Consider the following 17,197-nt stretch of genomic DNA (forward strand, 5'->3'; position numbering starts at 1 on the left):
TCTTCTGTGTTTTTTTGTAATTCATACGTTTTCTTGTAAAATTGCTTATTTAGCTTTATGCATCGATACTTTGATGTTTAATGCCCTAGATCCCTGAGCTATTTTGAGACATTTGGATAGGAAAAGGACATACGGCCATTGCAGCTCCTCATTTCAGCCTTTTGGGTGCCTGTTGATCATGCATTTCCTTTGCACGGCCAGATGGAGGCTGAAAAAGGACATAGAAAAAGTATGTGCCCAATGGATTCATCAGCAGCTGAACGCAAAGTACATCAAGCATCCACTGGCATCCCCCATGTCAACAGTCCTTAGTGGCTAATCTGTTCTTACAGGCCAGCCACAATACGAAAGTATGTCTCAGAACGTGCTTTTCTCCCCGCACCATTTTGCTCCAAAAAACAGAAGAGTCAGGATTAGTAAACTGCTTGTGTGCAGATCTAGCAGTATAGCATCCTTTAGAATCAACAATCCAAGTAGCAGCATCAAGTTGGCCTGGCACAGGAACCAGTGAAGGCGGGGTAGCAGTTACCAACTGCACTACTTCCCCTGTGTACCTTCTACCTGTGGGCCAAGCCCATGCACCATTGTGAATAATAGAGGATGCTTTGGCATTTTCAGAGCTTCTGAACAAGTGAATTATGCAAGCAAAAAACACTTGAATCAGAGGTCCAACAGGGTGCCACCAATCATGCCGCAAGTGAGTCATCTGCCCATCTCCTACTACGATTTGAATGCATTTCCTTCCAATGGACCTCAACTTTAACATCTTCCACCAGTTCCAGGAGGAAGAGGAACAATTGGTACTAGGAGATAGTGTAAATTTACGAACTTGGTAAATTCGTAATTTGACCTGCAATAAGAAATGTTTCCATAATTTATGAACAGCGACCCATAACACATCTACAACTTCTCTGAAACTGCCACCCTACTTTTTGCAGATTGCTAATTCTTTGAAGAAGGTGTCTCTTTCTGGACAATGGCAACGGTTGAAGTCCTAGTCAGAGGATTGGAATAGGACATTGTCGTTCATGAAAGCCTCAAAGGTTTGCCAGGTTTACCAGATTGTGCTCAACAAAAGGATTTGGAGGAGAAGTTGACGAATCCCATAGGCACTTGTGAAAATTTCCCGGTAATTTATATCGATCTCTCTACATGTCCTAGGCATTTTCATCCTCCTGATAACCAAGAGGTTTCCTGGTTGTTGTTTCTAACGATTGTGTCTCAAGATCATTTACATATGACCAGTTATTTCAAATTTTTATTGTTAAAAATTGAAAGGTGTTTGAACTTGTGACAAGGATCAAATGTCGTCTGATGTGATCATGCTTTTTCAGGTGGCTTGGTACATCACTTGGTAGTAGAACTGGAATTTCTAGTAATATATACAATTTTCAGCTGAACTGGATCATTTGCACCTGGAAAATAAAGCATGACCTCTGTTTGACTGACATGGTTATATCTGCTAGTATTATTCGATATGATAGGTTTTAGCTTATTTCTATTTTTTAATGAAAAACATGTTCCTGGATAAGATCTTCATTATTTGGAAAAATAACACCCTGTTTGGTAGCTACTAGACAAGCATAGTGGAACTGAGTACCCTAACAATTTATTGGCACTGTTGGATTGGATGATGGATACTACAGCAAGGTCACAAGGCTCAATTCAAAATGTATTGTTTGTAATAGATATCAATAGCCATAATTTTTGTGAGAAAAGTAGCCATTTCTTTCTTTAACAAACAAAAGAAACAGATTAGTAAAAAAATTTCAACCGATGAGTTTACAAGGGCTCATCAATGATATACAATTTCTTAGGTTCTTCTCCATGGAGTTAAGAACTTTAGTTGATCCGATAATTTCTATAATTACATCAAATCAAATCGCCAAAAAATCATTAATCCTCAAAAAGTTTCAGAGCTAAGAACTTTAGTTGATGCTAATCAATCAAATTTCAACAACAAAAAAATTCAAGATTAAAATAACGATTGCCACCAAATCATTGTCACAACCCAAAAGATAGTAGTAAATCTGTTTCAGTTTTATCATGAAGGTTAGTCAAACTCTGCAACAGATTAGAAAAAAAAAATTAGTGAAACACACAAGTTACCACAATCAATCCAAATATTACTTGAAAAGGAATGAGTTTATTTGTTTTTCTACACACATTCATTAATGAGGATGGAGAAAGATGGAAAAAATTAAGTAGATTGAGGATGAATAGTTTGTCTTTTTTGTTCTTTGTCCCCCCTTCTTAAAAAAAAATTGCCAATTTTGGTTTAACTATTTCAAGCTTGGATTAAATATTTATCAAGACTGAACTAAAACAAACATTTTTCAGACAAACTCAAATTGTTTGAATTTTTTCCATATAAATTTTAAAAACAATGATAATTGAGCCAAAGTTCAAACAGAATAGAGTTAATTCCATTTTGCGCCTTTCAACTATAACCAAATTCTCTCTTTAGTACTTAAATTTTAAAATGAGATATTTTAGTTTTCAAACTATAAAATTGGTCTAACTTAGGCATACAATTTTTCTTGCAATATAAGATGAGATACTTTAGTCCCGTTTTAGCTTCAAACAGGATAAATTTTATATTTCAATTTTAGGGTTTAAAGAGTTCCATCTCAATATAGATGAAAAATGCACAGCACAATTAACCAAAAACAAGTCACGCTATTCATGCTTTGTTTAATTAATTTCCAAATCAAGTTCAAATGAAATTCGACCAAATCAAGTTAAATCCGACTTCGAGTATCAAGTAGATCGGGCCCTCGACTTTCAACTATAAAAAATTATGATAAATGGTGCAATATTAGGAGGGGAAATGTGACTACACCCAAAGAGTACGGGGAATAAAGTGCAATAAACCTTTTATATTTCTCCCTACCTGGTAAGCAAACTGACGAAGTCAACTCATCATATTACACAAGACTAATATACTAATACATTTCTCGGTAATTAAGTTACTCGATCAAAAACACGCTTTTGTTATCTCAATTGGTTATTCCTTAGGAGAATAAGACAGCCGTTCAAATGTCTGGTGTCGTGGTGTAGTTGGTTATCACGTCAGTCTAACACACTGAAGGTCTCCGGTTCGAGTCCGGGCGACGCCATGTGGAACAACACTTAGCGCTCAAACTACTTTTGTTTTAGAAAATTGAGTGTCTGTGTCGATAGGCCGGTGGAAAGATTTCAGATGGCGCTGGAATTCTTTATATCTGCTGCACTTCAGTGTGACGATTGTTTCCTATAGAAATATTCATTTGCAAACTATCATGGCAAGTGAATCTTCTTGTTCCCACTTCAGTTTTTTTGCCAAATCTCAAGGTGTTGCACTTGACAGGACCTGTGGGATTAGTAGATGAAAATTACTTTCCAAGACTTATTCGTGGTTGCCCATCTCTTGAAGAATTGTATTTAGTTTTCCATAGTTTTGTCTGTTATAATTGAAGTGGTTGATTTATCTAGTCCTTCATTGAAAAAACTTAGACTTACTAGTTTGGGAGGACGCTACAACTATGTAATTGAGCGTAACAGATCTTGAAGTCAGCGGATTTGGAAATCATAAGTTTATGCTAAATGTCCCGAGACTGAAAAGATTTGGTGTATGAAATTGATGCTCAAAGAGTAGAGTTCATTCAAGAACTGAAGTCTCTTGTTAGAGCCACAATTTCATCGTCGCATCACGACGCAGAAGGAACTGAAAGTGGCTTGTTATTTCGTAGTCAGCTGGCTTTTGAGCTTATTAATTGGTTACAAAGTGTGAAGTCACTTGACTGATGTCACCACTCCCTGCAGGTATGTATGCCTTCATTTTACTTCTTTCTATGCCTCATCGCCAAATAGGTGGTATTGATAGTTTGGGTGTTCTACCCAACTCTCTTCTTCTACACATTCTGTTGTTTTTCCCTACCAAAAGTGCTGCAGCCAAACATGACTGTGATTGGATGGTTCTATAATCCTTTAGATTTTGGGATAGAGTTATTCAACCATGAAAAGGGGCTTCTTTTAGAAAATTTTGTCTGTACCTGGCAAAATTAGATGAAATTCATAGATTCCAAATTGACCGGTTAATTGCTTCTGTGCTTCAAATTAATGTCAAAGAACTTGAGATTTTGGTGGGAGACTATAATAGTGGAAGCTACTGTAGTTTCCCAGTATTTGATATCTATTCCTAGGATGTTTCCGTGCCGAGCACTAGTTAGTTTGAAAACAAATAGGAATTTGGATTTGATTATTCCTGATTTGGTTTCTTTACCAAGTGTTAAGGTTATGCACTTGGAGGGCTTTGGATTTGTTGATTAAGGCACTGTTAATAGGCTTATTCAGGGGTGTCATTGGCTTGAAGAATTGTTTCTGTTGGGCTCTTCACCACAACCAAAATCTTTATTTCTTGACTCCTCCTCTGCAAACTTTTTCCTCTGTGCCTTTCTGGCGTCCTTAGTATAGTAGAGATGTTTGCTATTACTGCAAAGTCATCCAATCCTGAACATTCATCCTATTATGTGAGTGGAAAGCATGAAGTTGGTATAGATGCTGCAAATCTTAAAAATTTTGACTAGAATAGTGAATCGTGTAGATTTTATTTGAAAACTCAAGTCTTTCTATGCAAAAGTATTGCAGGTTGGATCTCCCAGTTGTCTTGGGAGGAAAATTGATTAACTTCATCAGCATGCTCTTAAATTTCTTGGGCGCATGCAGATTGTGAAATCTCTCTTTTTTTCTGAAAACATTCTCAAGGTACAGCATGGTTTCCTTATATCTTGTTCATGTACTTTTGGCTTTGATTCTAAGCTTTAGAGAATTTTCCTCTCATGAGTCGGACATTGTTAGAAGCTTTATACTTGACATTACTTCTTGTTCGCATGCAAGCTCTCTACTTTTTGCAGCGGTTGGCCATTTTCGCATTCAAGCTTTAGTGCTTGAAGCTTCTGATTATGATATTGCAGATATTCTCTGAATTTGTATGTGGAAAATTTTGCTGAGCTTACTTGAAAGTGCCCCAAACCCTGAAGTACTTTTCTTCATAAAAATGAGTTATCGTGATTCGTGAGCCTTACTTTTGATTTTGCTTGCTCTATGGTTTAAAGATGATGTCTAGAGCTAGAAACATTTTCCAGTGGGTGCACAAAATTAACAAGAATGTTTATTTAATCCTTCTAAAGATATAGATGTCACGCTCACTCCCTGGACTTGTGGGTCCAAGATGTGATCAGAGTTTCAATAGTCAAGTTCAACTATTTGGGTTTCATCTTCGCTAAATCAAAATGAATATCCTTAGTTAGATTTGACTGTTGATGCTTTACTTAAGTATTGGTGTACAACACTTTATTTTTTAGATATGGAATGGGATATTATATTCACCCCTCCATTTTAGAGTTTGTCTCCTCCAAAATCTAATCCAATATCATCATCTGGATTGTCCACTTAATTGTGTTGGATTCTAGAGATGGCTCGTACGGATTCTAGAGGTGCCTCGTACAGACTCTAATGACGTAGCACTTAACTCTACACGAGATTTAATTCCTCCACTTTCTTGTGTAGTCCAACCCAATATCATTGACTTAATTTCACCCTCTGCAGAGACCATATGAGATTCGCTTTAATATCATAATATCACGCCTAGGGCCTAGGGCCTATAGGCTCAACATGCAATCAAAGTCTCAACAATTAACTCCAACTTGGGATATCCATTTTAGGCTAGCAAGGATGGAGTCTAAATAGTTGGATTTGACTGTTAAAACTCCGGTGACTTCTTGCCCTGTGCATCCAGGGTGTGACATATAAATCTCAATAAATGTACTTAAATGGTAGGAATCAATTGTTGTGGAGCGTAGGCCGGTCAATTTGATACTCAAGAGTTGCATTGGAATGTGAGTTTTGCTGCTAGATTGGTTCTCTTCATTTATTTATTCTTTGTCAAATTACAATAACTGCCATGATAGTAAAATTTACTTCACAATCTAACAGGGCACAAATTGTATACAGGCATTTTCTTTTGGCCACTGGGTGCACCTGTACCCACTTGCCAAGACGTACGCCCCCACTGATCAAGAGTATATTGTAAATTCATTACTGAATCTAAGCAAAATATCTACCACGATCATCGTTTGTAGGCGGTTGAAGGAAACTAATATACGGTGTTTGATCATTTATTGGAGTATCAATAAAAGGAATGACAATGCATATTGAGAAAAAAGGATTATATATAAAGAAAAAGATACAATGTTCTGAATTTTTGCTCAATCACACAAATAATCAGCCATGAGAGGTCTCTATGAATTTTTCCTTGCCAACTTGTCAAAAAATTTCCATCTGCTGGAGTTTAAGCATAACGCAGGCAGGCTCCAGTAATTCAGTAACTACTCTGCTAGTCTCCTCGCACTTCAAACAGTAAAAAAAAATTATGTACTGAATACTGAGACAGATATCTGAACCTAGCATTGCTAGCAAGCAAGCAGCTAAGGACGATCTTTTGCAACAAATAGGCTGAAATGCCCAGTGAGAGATCAAATCTGACCACAAAATCTCTCCACATTGACCATTTACATGAGTAGGAGAAACTAGGCTCAAATCTCGCTATACGTACGTTTCTACTTGTAGTTAATCTTATCCTAAAAAACAAAAACAAATTGAAATCCGGTGAGTTTTTATGCCTGTTTTTGTAGGCTACTTGTAATCTTATAAAACCCAAGGTTGAGGATTATCAAAGACTTCAGGAGGGTGTTAATCAGAGGGAAGAATATGGGAAAACATCATAGGAGTAATTGCAAAGGAGGATAGTAATTGTAGTATATAAATGCAAAGGAGGACAATAGAAAAAGTATATAAATGCAAGGGAGGTTAATAATTGTTAGCATATGTATATATATGATAGATTAGGTGAATTTTATACGTATACATTTCAATGGGCACTCGTTAATTAATGATCTGTCTAATGAGTGTCCAATGGGCACTTGTTAATATGGACTTCGTGTGTTCATATTTTGAAGAAATAATATTAATTAGGGAAAGCATATAAATGCAGTATAGGATAATAATTTGTCAATGTATAAATTCATATGGTAAGTTAGATGTGATTTAAATGTACTAACAAGTACACATTAGGCCCCCATTAGAAAAAAAACCTTTTATTTTATATCAATGGACAAATATATCACTATCCACAAAATCTCACCCTGTTAATCGCACGCTTCATCCAGTTTCTCGACTCCGGAGTTTAGGATTTAGGGTTTAATCATCAGCTTTTAATCATCATTGCAATTTAATCATCAGCTTTTTATTTTTGTATATTGTACATTGCCTGATCTGAATAATGGATTATTGAACAAAAGAAAATAAAAAGTTTTAGTAGATTTTTTTCAAACTCTGATGGGCAATGGTCCAGGCGACACTCCCAGAAGAACTGCAGAATGCATGCAGAGGGAGAAGATAGTTAAAAAGATCTCTTGAGACTGCAGAAGGCATGGACGAGTAATGGATAAACATGGGATGTCTGTGGCATCATGGAAAAGTCCAAATAATCAAGTACCAAAATATCAACATATCACCAAATTATTATTCATTATAATTTCACAATTGAAACTTATAAAAACAATCAAACAAAAGTTATTTGAATACAATCCAACATGATGAAATAAATACAACTAAAGTAGTCAAGTTTTCACTTTTGGCATAAATACAATCACTAATTTATTATTGTGCTTGTGCTTTTTTTTTTTAAAAGAAAAAAATGTTATTGTATTAAGTGTAATTAGGGACTTAGTATATATGTATTAGTAAATTTAGTATAACCAATTAATAATTTGTATTAGTACACATATATAATTATTAGTATAATTGATAATATCAATTATATTACATATATTAATATACATTATATAATATATATATAACTAATAATATCATTATCATAAGTTTGTAACTAATTAAATTACATATTAAATATATACATATATATTTTATATATTTATTTTTTTAATGCGGGTGGCGGGGCAAGAGATGAGGCGGGGGTACACTCCCCTGCCCCTGCCCCATTTCTAAGTGGGGGGAAATCGCCCCCTCCCCCTACATTAGTCCCCCGCGGGGCGGGTGACCGCCATCCTTTGCTAAATTGTTAACAACAAATGTACCGCTCAGTAACTGGCGATCGAAGCCAGGAATATTGAAGAGATATATATATATGCATAGGGGTTCAGTTCTAGATACTTGCTCTTATATACCGAGGAAGAATATCTAAAGATAAATAGAAACTTTACCTGAAACACACACTCACTTTCATTAAAGAGGGAAAAGATGTGTAGCCAATTTTAAATCTTACTATTGGAGGCGGCCATCTTCCTAGTTCATTGGATTGAATGATAAACGGAAAGAAATAGCATTGGTTTACTTTTATGTATTGGAGCGATATGTAGTTTACAATGAAGAAAAACTTGCCAAGGGCTTTAAACAGGAATGGCGCTTCAAAATAAATTAATGATATCATACCAACGGAAAAGCTCTTTGGTTGTTGCGTTTTGTGAAGTATATTTAAGGAATAGAACCATGGAACGGGAACTAGTTGTCAATCTGGTGTTTGGTGTTGGTCTTAGTACAATATTAGTTGAAGTGCCAATTTTCACAAATTTGTTCATATGGTCAAGTATCCGGGATGATTTAGTATTTCAGTCATAATTCACATTTTGAGACTATTACTTTAGCTAACTAATCTACCATTCTTACATTCATCCACCATTTCGAAGGTTTTGTAGAGCAATTCTGACAAAGATATGGTGCCTTTAGCGTTAGGCAATCGAGCAAGAATGTCAAAAACAAAAGCTTCTTTTGCCATGCTCAAGAAATTTAAGGAATCCTCGTTGGAGGTTTTCCATAGACATTCAAACCTTTTGACGATTAAGATTTACCAATTTGATGAGTACTAGCTTTTACTTCAATTTCTTTTTGGTTACTAATGGTGATTTGGCAGCAATCGACCTTCTCTTAAAGCCTGCATTTCCATCCTCAATAATACCAGCACTTATTTAACCCCAATAGCCATACATACATCTAGCACATTTCTTTTGGTACCATTGAAGCGTTTCCCAGAAACACATTAGAACTAGTGAAAGAAAAAGAAAACAAATGCGTCCCACATCCAAGAAATTCTATCTTTTCGTCACATAATAACCAGATGCCTAGGTGCAACTTGCCGCCGAGCTTGGTAGCGCAAGCTTGTGACCCGAGGGGGGGCATTAATGTGTTGGAACATTGGATTGGCCCAGATGGTAGGCCTTGTGGAGCTACTCACCGGCCTGCCCATTCCAAGCGGAGAGCTGAGCCACGTAGTCTGAGCGGAGGCTTGGACCACTTGGCTCCTAAAGTGGAGGGCACTGCGTGAGGCTGGCGTTGACAGAGCAACGAGAACTTCCCGCTCCTCGCAGTGGAAGGATAACGGGCTAGAGCTGCACAAGTCCACTAATTGGACCAACACTTTTTGAAATTTTTTTTTTGAAATTTTCTAAAGGAAAAGTTGCTAGATTCTGCAGTTTGTCAATGCAATTAGCATTATTACACTTCTGCAATTTTATTTTTCTCTTACATGTTAGTGTCGCGAATCTTGGGTCAACCTAAACATGAAGAAAATAGCTGTGTCACAGATACAGGGCATGGATAGTGCAGTTTTGGCATTAGAACTTACTGCTCTTTAGGCTTTTTCTTTTGTATCTTGGTCTTATGGATAAGCTTTTTCCTCAAGAAATAGTGTGGAATTTCAGCTTGAGTTTACAGGACATCAGATAAGATTTCAGAAATTTAGCCCCTGTTTGTATATCCACTTGCTGATCTGCTAACACAGAGAGTTGGCTACTTTGCAAGGTTCTATGTCTTGGCTTCTTTTCCTGTTTCCGTCATTTTAGTTGTATTCTTTTGGTTGAAACCTGTAACTGCAGAAATCTAGAAAATCTGGATGCCGACTGCAGAATGACGACTTTGTAACTAATTAGGGCAAGCAAAGCATGGGGGGGGGGGGGTTATGAAAAGTAAGAAAATGGAAAATGTTTAGCATGACAATCCTTCTGTGATGGTATTGTGACGCATGGATGCTGCTCACTGCCTTCTTCTTGAACAGAATGAAGTAATGTGCATCTAAAATGGATGCAGTCTAATAGTTCCTTAAAGGGGCCCAAATGTTTAATCATGATAGTAACGGGCATTGAAAGATTGGTTCTATGAGATCATAGCATTAGGTGGTTTTCATTTGAATTTCTCCTCTAGAGAAGTTGAAGGGTATTTGAGGTGGATATGTTGCAGAATAAGCATTTCTTGATTTTTTGTACTAGCTATAACATTTTGTGTTCAAGTCTTATTATCTTCTATCAATTATGGCCGATAGTTCATTATGGGGTTGCTAGTGCTTGTCTATCACTTCTATTTTCATTCTAGGAATAGAAAGCATGGGGCCTCAAGGATCGGAAAGCAATTAATGTTGCTCAAAACTGTGAATGATACTCAAGGAATAAAGGCTTTTAGAAGGTTAACCTAATATGAATGTGACATTATTGATACTAGAAGTTGGGTCTCTAGAGCTTGTATTGCTCCACATAGTGAATCTATCTTGTGAAAGATCAACTAGATAACTGGGATTTTGGAATTCCTTAAGAAGAAGGTGGCTTGCATTATGTGCATTTTCCAATTTCATTGCATTTTAACCTTGAGGACATTAGTGCGCAATTAAGGACAACAAAGTGGATAATTGATTGTTGTTAACAAAAATACTAGTGAAAAAGTTTGGGATTGGTTGTTGTTAATAAAAATAAAATAATTTAAACCTAATCAAATAAATAAGACATTATGTACACATGATAAAAATGTAAGATGTCGACTTGACAGAACATAAGAATATCGAACTCAGCAAATCTATTATATAGGGAACTAAATAGCATTTTATTATATATAGTAGTGCACGGGTCCTGTTTATCTTCAAGATTTTGTTTTTAGATGAACATGGATACAAAAGAACCAAATAACAAATTTTATTAAATATTTTAAAATACTAAATATTAGACAAACATTGGAAACTAAATGATAAGAAATAGTTACTTCTACAAAATATATTGATTAGTTCTCAACAAATCTTACCTCGATTGTTTTGTAATTTATACAAATAGTTACTTCCAAATGGTAACTATTTGATTAGGCATAATAAATACAAATGGCGGAAACTAATAAAATGATTGAAAATTGTTATAAATAAAGAGGTGAAAAAGGAAAGGGATTAATTATGGATTTTTCTAAGGGGTGTCCACCCTTAGGGTACTGGTTAGCACACTTAACATTTATCTAACCTACCATATATGTATACATATATTAATAATTATTATCCTCTCTTGCATTCATATACTTTTTCAATTTAATTTTTCCTATCCTCCTTTGTATTTATTTACTTTTTTCAATTAATCTTATATTTTCAAAAAAATAACACCTAAAATATATTTTAACGAGTGCTCTATGGACACCCATTAGACAGACCGATTAATTATAACCAAAAAAAAAAAAGAATCAAAAGCATTAAAAAAAACTAATATTAAATATGTCCACATGGCAAATAGATATATAATGCACTTGGCAAAGGTTAGAGTAGCCAAATCTACAACCTTCCAAAATCGTAATTAAACATCCTTATATATATGTGTGTGTATGTGCATGTATATATGTACATATGTATGTATGTATATGTATATACGTATGCATGTATCATATGATATAATATGTGATATATGATAATACAAGTAATTTGGTTTGACTTTCAAATCGTACAGTTTCTTTAATACTGTATTTTTTATGGTTGTGGGATTCATCTACAGAGAAAGTATGGGGAATAATGTGCAAGTAACCTTTCGTATGTTGAAGAAATCAAAGGCCTTTCTAGGTATTAACTCTATACGGAAAAGAAGTGAAGTGAAGACGGGAATATTCCATTACTCCTTTCTAGCGTTCTTAACTAATTTGAGTGGAGGACGAAGATCATCAGAAATTCATCATCAACTCGAGAAGCCTGATGAAATGGGGCTGATAATCTGGTGGTCTTGATTTCTCAACTAGCTAACCCCAGATGCAATAGCCAGTTGGCCACCAGTCTACAAACACTTGCAGGTTCTTCTGTGTTTTTTTGTAATTCATACGTTTTCTTGTAAAATTGCTTATTTAGCTTTATGCATCGATACTTTGATGTTTAATGCCCTAGATCCCTGAGCTATTTTGAGACATTTGGATAGGAAAAGGACATACGGCCATTGCAGCTCCTCATTTCAGCCTTTTGGGTGCCTGTTGATCATGCATTTCCTTTGCACGGCCAGATGGAGGCTGAAAAAGGACATAGAAAAAGTATGTGCCCAATGGATTCATCAGCAGCTGAACGCAAAGTACATCAAGCATCCACTGGCATCCCCCATGTCAACAGTCCTTAGTGGCTAATCTGTTCTTACAGGCCAGCCACAATACGAAAGTATGTCTCAGAACGTGCTTTTCTCCCCGCACCATTTTGCTCCAAAAAACAGAAGAGTCAGGATTAGTAAACTGCTTGTGTGCAGATCTAGCAGTATAGCATCCTTTAGAATCAACAATCCAAGTAGCAGCATCAAGTTGGCCTGGCACAGGAACCAGTGAAGGCGGGGTAGCAGTTACCAACTGCACTACTTCCCCTGTGTACCTTCTACCTGTGGGCCAAGCCCATGCACCATTGTGAATAATAGAGGATGCTTTGGCATTTTCAGAGCTTCTGAACAAGTGAATTATGCAAGCAAAAAACACTTGAATCAGAGGTCCAACAGGGTGCCACCAATCATGCCGCAAGTGAGTCATCTGCCCATCTCCTACTACGATTTGAATGCATTTCCTTCCAATGGACCTCAACTTTAACATCTTCCACCAGTTCCAGGAGGAAGAGGAACAATTGGTACTAGGAGATAGTGTAAATTTACGAACTTGGTAAATTCGTAATTTGACCTGCAATAAGAAATGTTTCCATAATTTATGAACAGCGACCCATAACACATCTACAACTTCTCTGAAACTGCCACCCTACTTTTTGCAGATTGCTAATTCTTTGAAGAAGGTGTCTCTTTCTGGACAATGGCAACGGTTGAAGTCCTAGTCAGAGGATTGGAATAGGACATTGTCGTTCATGAAAGCCTCAAAGGTTTGCCAGGTTTACCAGATTGTGCTCAACAAAAGGATTTGGAGGAGAAGTTGACGAATCCCATAGGCACTTGTGAAAATTTCCCGGTAATTTATATCGATCTCTCTACATGTCCTAGGCATTTTCATCCTCCTGATAACCAAGAGGTTTCCTGGTTGTTGTTTCTAACGATTGTGTCTCAAGATCATTTACATATGACCAGTTATTTCAAATTTTTATTGTTAAAAATTGAAAGGTGTTTGAACTTGTGACAAGGATCAAATGTCGTCTGATGTGATCATGCTTTTTCAGGTGGCTTGGTACATCACTTGGTAGTAGAACTGGAATTTCTAGTAATATATACAATTTTCAGCTGAACTGGATCATTTGCACCTGGAAAATAAAGCATGACCTCTGTTTGACTGACATGGTTATATCTGCTAGTATTATTCGATATGATAGGTTTTAGCTTATTTCTATTTTTTAATGAAAAACATGTTCCTGGATAAGATCTTCATTATTTGGAAAAATAACACCCTGTTTGGTAGCTACTAGACAAGCATAGTGGAACTGAGTACCCTAACAATTTATTGGCACTGTTGGATTGGATGATGGATACTACAGCAAGGTCACAAGGCTCAATTCAAAATGTATTGTTTGTAATAGATATCAATAGCCATAATTTTTGTGAGAAAAGTAGCCATTTCTTTCTTTAACAAACAAAAGAAACAGATTAGTAAAAAAATTTCAACCGATGAGTTTACAAGGGCTCATCAATGATATACAATTTCTTAGGTTCTTCTCCATGGAGTTAAGAACTTTAGTTGATCCGATAATTTCTATAATTACATCAAATCAAATCGCCAAAAAATCATTAATCCTCAAAAAGTTTCAGAGCTAAGAACTTTAGTTGATGCTAATCAATCAAATTTCAACAACAAAAAAATTCAAGATTAAAATAACGATTGCCACCAAATCATTGTCACAACCCAAAAGATAGTAGTAAATCTGTTTCAGTTTTATCATGAAGGTTAGTCAAACTCTGCAACAGATTAGAAAAAAAAAATTAGTGAAACACACAAGTTACCACAATCAATCCAAATATTACTTGAAAAGGAATGAGTTTATTTGTTTTTCTACACACATTCATTAATGAGGATGGAGAAAGATGGAAAAAATTAAGTAGATTGAGGATGAATAGTTTGTCTTTTTTGTTCTTTGTCCCCCCTTCTTAAAAAAAAATTGCCAATTTTGGTTTAACTATTTCAAGCTTGGATTAAATATTTATCAAGACTGAACTAAAACAAACATTTTTCAGACAAACTCAAATTGTTTGAATTTTTTCCATATAAATTTTAAAAACAATGATAATTGAGCCAAAGTTCAAACAGAATAGAGTTAATTCCATTTTGCGCCTTTCAACTATAACCAAATTCTCTCTTTAGTACTTAAATTTTAAAATGAGATATTTTAGTTTTCAAACTATAAAATTGGTCTAACTTAGGCATACAATTTTTCTTGCAATATAAGATGAGATACTTTAGTCCCGTTTTAGCTTCAAACAGGATAAATTTTATATTTCAATTTTAGGGTTTAAAGAGTTCCATCTCAATATAGATGAAAAATGCACAGCACAATTAACCAAAAACAAGTCACGCTATTCATGCTTTGTTTAATTAATTTCCAAATCAAGTTCAAATGAAATTCGACCAAATCAAGTTAAATCCGACTTCGAGTATCAAGTAGATCGGGCCCTCGACTTTCAACTATAAAAAATTATGATAAATGGTGCAATATTAGGAGGGGAAATGTGACTACACCCAAAGAGTACGGGGAATAAAGTGCAATAAACCTTTTATATTTCTCCCTACCTGGTAAGCAAACTGACGAAGTCAACTCATCATATTACACAAGACTAATATACTAATACATTTCTCGGTAATTAAGTTACTCGATCAAAAACACGCTTTTGTTATCTCAATTGGTTATTCCTTAGGAGAATAAGACAGCCGTTCAAATGTCTGGTGTCGTGGTGTAGTTGGTTATCACGTCAGTCTAACACACTGAAGGTCTCCGGTTCGAGTCCGGGCGACGCCATGTGGAACAACACTTAGCGCTCAAACTACTTTTGTTTTAGAAAATTGAGTGTCTGTGTCGATAGGCCGGTGGAAAGATTTCAGATGGCGCTGGAATTCTTTATATCTGCTGCACTTCAGTGTGACGATTGTTTCCTATAGAAATATTCATTTGCAAACTATCATGGCAAGTGAATCTTCTTGTTCCCACTTCAGTTTTTTTGCCAAATCTCAAGGTGTTGCACTTGACAGGACCTGTGGGATTAGTAGATGAAAATTACTTTCCAAGACTTATTCGTGGTTGCCCATCTCTTGAAGAATTGTATTTAGTTTTCCATAGTTTTGTCTGTTATAATTGAAGTGGTTGATTTATCTAGTCCTTCATTGAAAAAACTTAGACTTACTAGTTTGGGAGGACGCTACAACTATGTAATTGAGCGTAACAGATCTTGAAGTCAGCGGATTTGGAAATCATAAGTTTATGCTAAATGTCCCGAGACTGAAAAGATTTGGTGTATGAAATTGATGCTCAAAGAGTAGAGTTCATTCAAGAACTGAAGTCTCTTGTTAGAGCCACAATTTCATCGTCGCATCACGACGCAGAAGGAACTGAAAGTGGCTTGTTATTTCGTAGTCAGCTGGCTTTTGAGCTTATTAATTGGTTACAAAGTGTGAAGTCACTTGACTGATGTCACCACTCCCTGCAGGTATGTATGCCTTCATTTTACTTCTTTCTATGCCTCATCGCCAAATAGGTGGTATTGATAGTTTGGGTGTTCTACCCAACTCTCTTCTTCTACACATTCTGTTGTTTTTCCCTACCAAAAGTGCTGCAGCCAAACATGACTGTGATTGGATGGTTCTATAATCCTTTAGATTTTGGGATAGAGTTATTCAACCATGAAAAGGGGCTTCTTTTAGAAAATTTTGTCTGTACCTGGCAAAATTAGATGAAATTCATAGATTCCAAATTGACCGGTTAATTGCTTCTGTGCTTCAAATTAATGTCAAAGAACTTGAGATTTTGGTGGGAGACTATAATAGTGGAAGCTACTGTAGTTTCCCAGTATTTGATATCTATTCCTAGGATGTTTCCGTGCCGAGCACTAGTTAGTTTGAAAACAAATAGGAATTTGGATTTGATTATTCCTGATTTGGTTTCTTTACCAAGTGTTAAGGTTATGCACTTGGAGGGCTTTGGATTTGTTGATTAAGGCACTGTTAATAGGCTTATTCAGGGGTGTCATTGGCTTGAAGAATTGTTTCTGTTGGGCTCTTCACCACAACCAAAATCTTTATTTCTTGACTCCTCCTCTGCAAACTTTTTCCTCTGTGCCTTTCTGGCGTCCTTAGTATAGTAGAGATGTTTGCTATTACTGCAAAGTCATCCAATCCTGAACATTCATCCTATTATGTGAGTGGAAAGCATGAAGTTGGTATAGATGCTGCAAATCTTAAAAATTTTGACTAGAATAGTGAATCGTGTAGATTTTATTTGAAAACTCAAGTCTTTCTATGCAAAAGTATTGCAGGTTGGATCTCCCAGTTGTCTTGGGAGGAAAATTGATTAACTTCATCAGCATGCTCTTAAATTTCTTGGGCGCATGCAGATTGTGAAATCTCTCTTTTTTTCTGAAAACATTCTCAAGGTACAGCATGGTTTCCTTATATCTTGTTCATGTACTTTTGGCTTTGATTCTAAGCTTTAGAGAATTTTCCTCTCATGAGTCGGACATTGTTAGAAGCTTTATACTTGACATTACTTCTTGTTCGCATGCAAGCTCTCTACTTTTTGCAGCGGTTGGCCATTTTCGCATTCAAGCTTTAGTGCTTGAAGCTTCTGATTATGATATTGCAGATATTCTCTGAATTTGTATGTGGAAAATTTTGCTGAGCTTACTTGAAAGTGCCCCAAACCCTGAAGTACTTTTCTTCATAAAAATGAGTTATCGTGATTCGTGAG

At 35.9% G+C, this 17,197-nt stretch overlaps 2 non-coding genes across 2 annotated transcripts; both read left to right on the forward strand.

Moving 5' to 3' along the window:
- Positions 1 to 3,045: 3,045 nt before the first annotated feature.
- On the forward strand, positions 3,046 to 3,119 carry TRNAV-AAC (transfer RNA valine (anticodon AAC)). The gene has a single exon. It is a non-coding gene; the product is annotated as a tRNA-Val (tRNA).
- Positions 3,120 to 15,182: 12,063 nt separating this feature from the next.
- TRNAV-AAC (transfer RNA valine (anticodon AAC)) lies at positions 15,183 to 15,256 on the forward strand. Its single transcript has one exon. It is a non-coding gene; the product is annotated as a tRNA-Val (tRNA).
- Positions 15,257 to 17,197: the final 1,941 nt, after the last annotated feature.

This window comes from Coffea arabica, chromosome 1e (assembly GCF_036785885.1).
Source record: "Coffea arabica cultivar ET-39 chromosome 1e, Coffea Arabica ET-39 HiFi, whole genome shotgun sequence".
Classification (NCBI taxonomy): Eukaryota; Viridiplantae; Streptophyta; class Magnoliopsida; order Gentianales; family Rubiaceae; genus Coffea; species Coffea arabica.